This window comes from Mandrillus leucophaeus, unplaced genomic scaffold (assembly GCF_000951045.1).
Source record: "Mandrillus leucophaeus isolate KB7577 unplaced genomic scaffold, Mleu.le_1.0 Scaffold152, whole genome shotgun sequence".
Lineage (NCBI taxonomy): Eukaryota > Metazoa > Chordata > Mammalia > Primates > Cercopithecidae > Mandrillus > Mandrillus leucophaeus.
The window spans coordinates 2,081,680-2,085,155 of NW_012101499.1; positions in this window are offsets into that span (position 1 = coordinate 2,081,680).

Genomic DNA, 3,476 nt, shown 5'->3' on the forward strand with positions numbered 1-3,476 from the left:
AGTGGCAGATGCTGGGTGCTGATCACCAGTGACAGCAAGACATTGTCTGTTAAGACGGTCATTTTGAATTGATGACGTTCTGCATGTTTTATGACCACAGAGTCCTCTGGTGAGGACTGATGGTAAAAGAGTGTGCCTGTCTATGTCCTGATCTGGTTGGATGCCATCTTTATTAATTAGGTAAACCTCTCTGGTCCCTGTTGGTATGATGCCTTCTGAAATGTAAGATGGAGTCTTTTTCTAAGATGGAGTCACTTATGTCAAGCATGCTGCATACACCCTCTCTCCTGGCACCCATGACCCTGCCCTGGAGCCCTCTGGAATCAGGGCCATGGTAGCTCATGATGTGTGGGTGTGGCATGGTGGCCAGCCACCCAGGCTTCATTTTCTGCTGTGTTGGTTTCCCTGACACCATTCACTGCCAAGTTGCTGGGACCCCTGACTATATCCTGTCATTTGGGCCTTTCACTGAATGACAAATGGCCCAGGGACTTAGTAGTTTCAGATGACAACCATCATTTCATATGTGCAAACTTCTGTAGGTCCAGGGTTGGGCAGGGCTCAGCCAGGTTAGTTTTGTTCCAGGTGATGTCAGTTGGCAGATCGGCTGGGGGTGGGGACCCTTGGGGCTGGCCCAGGCAGGATGGCTAAAGGAGCTGAAGGCTGGACAGACATCTCTCTTATTCCAAGCGGTCTCTTTCCCGGGGAGCCTGGGCTCTGTGTGGTGCTCAGGGCCATTTTTGTACTAGGGAGGAGTGGACAACGGTGAAGGAGGCAGAGGGAGGATGAGGAGCTGCAGGCCCTGCCGGCCCCGTCTTGGTAGCCACACCGAGGGACTCCTGCTGTGTGCTCTTGGTCAAAGCCTGTCTTGGGCCAGCCCAATGCAAAGGGAGGGAAGTCCATGCCACCTCTTGGTGGGGGAGGGGCAAGTCACTCTGCAGAAGGGCAGCTGGGGTGGGGATGTTGCTGCAACTTTCTCTGGAAACATAGCCTACACCCCGGGCCCCAGCATGGACTTTTCCCTGGTGAACTCAGCGACCAGTGGCTGAGTCCAGATGCTGGCCTTGGTTACTTGGAGGTGGCTTAGTCTAGGATAAGGAATGTGTCTATGCCTCACCAAGTCCTGAAACAATGGAAATGCCTTTCAAATCATCAAATATTTAGGCAGTGTTGTCCTTATCTAATGTTTTTTGTTCCCCCATAAAGAAAAATGATTATTGCAAAGGTTTTGTTTTGGTAAGCATTTTCCTGTAGGATTGTGCTCCAAGAGTTACTGTCAGTTTCCCTGTTCTTTACTTTTTCCCTAGTAGGAGTATAGCGAATTCTTCCTGGAACAGGTGCAAATGTTATTTGAAATAAAAAGTATGCAATTAGATATCTATTCTCCCAAGCTGGAGCTGTCAGGGGACTTTAAGACAGAGATGGGCATATAAGAAATAACATTGCTTATTACAACCAGAAATGTATACTACATACCCTGCCAAAAAAAAAAAAAGCTCAGAGACATGTACAGAAATAAGTCCTTTCTTTTTTTTCAAGAATCAGTCTTGCTCTATCGCCCAGGCTGGAGTGCAGTGGCGTGATCTCGGCTCACTGCAACCTCCTCCTCCCAGGTTCAAGCGATTCACTCCTACCTCAGCCTCCTGAGTAGTCAGGATTATAGGCATGTGCCACCATGCCCAGCAAATTTTTGTATTTTTAGTAGAGATGGGGTTTCGCCATGTTGGCCAGTCTGGTCTCGAACTCCTGACCTCAAGTGATCTGCCCACCTTGGCCTCCCAAAGGGCTGGGATTACAGGCGTGAGCCACCCAACCCGGCCAATTCTTTTATTTTCTATGAAAAATGATGAGAGGCAAACGCAGGAGCATGGTGAACCAGCAGAGCACGGGGAAGACCGCCATCCATTAGGCGAGAAGGCCTGGGGAAAGGATCTGTCCCTTCGGGTGGGTGCTAGACAGAAGACATCCACATTCCTACTTCACTGCCTTCACTACACAAATAATTCCGCTTTCTTACCAAAAAGGTAAAAGGTGGGAAATAGTAAAGCCTTCAGTGAATGATTTAGTTTTTCTACAAAGAAAGATCATCCCCTTTACAACCAGAAATGTATACTACATACCCTGCCAAAAAAAAAAAAAGCTCAGAGACATGTACAGAAATAAATCCTTTCCTTTTTTTCAAGAATCAGTCTTGCTCTATCGCCCAGGCTGGAGTGCAGTGGCGTGATCTCGGCTCACTGCAACCTCCTCCTCCTAGGTTCAAGCGATTCACTCCTACCTCAGCCTCCTGAGTAGTCAGGATTATAGGCATGTGCCATCATGCCCAGCAAATTTTTGTATTTTTAGTAGAGATGGGGTTTCGCCATGTTGGTCAGTCTGGTCTCGAACTCCTGACCTCAAGTGATCTGCCCACCTTGGCCTCCCAAAGGGCTGGGATTACAGGCGTGAGCCACCCAACCCGGCCAATTCTTTTATTTTCTATGAAAAATGATGAGAGGCAAACGCAGGAGCATGGTGAACCAGCAGAGCACGGGGAAGACCGCCATCCATTAGGCGAGAAGGCCTGGGGAAAGGATCTGTCCCTTCGGGTGGGTGCTAGACAGAAGACATCCACATTCCTACTTCACTGCCTTCACTACACAAATAATTCCGCTTTCTTACCAAAAAGGTAAAAGGTGGGAAATAGCAAAGCCTTCAGTGAATGATTTAGTTTTTCTACAAAGAAAGATCATCCCCTTGCTGTATCAATCTGAGGGAATTATCTAAAAAATTGTCAGCATCTGGAAACATTTTAGCCTTACAGAAAAGATGTGACAGCTACAGATGACTTAAGGCCTGACATATTTCTCCCTGTACGAATAAGCTTAGATAATGACACACCGGAGATGCTGTAGACATTGAATTCTCTGTGGGAAGCCCTGGGACAGCAGGAGGTTGCCAGGACACAGCTGGGTGGGCTTCGCTGGAGGCTGAGGCTCAGCCAAGCAGCTCATCCCAGAGACCTGGGTACAAACCCAAACCCACCTAATTCAAAGAGCGTTGGGTGCTCGCCATGACAAGCAAGGTCTGTTAGCTTATTTCGGCCTGTGCTAACACCTGCTACTTGTTTTTCCTAAAGTGGAGAGGGTATTCATTACAATGTGAGTGACGTTGAAGTGGGGGGTTTCTGTTGTGCAGCGGCCTCTTAATTAGGGAACACATTTGACCCTGCATGGTTCGTGTCCAGACCCCTTCTCTTAAAGCAGCAGCCATCGTAAAGAAAAGTAAAAAACTGGTCGGGCACAGTGGCTCACGCCTGTAATCCCAGCACTTTGGGAGGCCGAGGTGGGCAGATCACGAGGTCAGGAGATCGAGACCATCCAAGCTAACACGGTGAAATGCCGTCTCTACTAAAAATACAAAAAGTTAGCTGGGTGTGGTGGCGGCGCCTGTAGTCCCAGCTACTTGGGAGGCTGAGGCAGGAGAATGACGTGAAC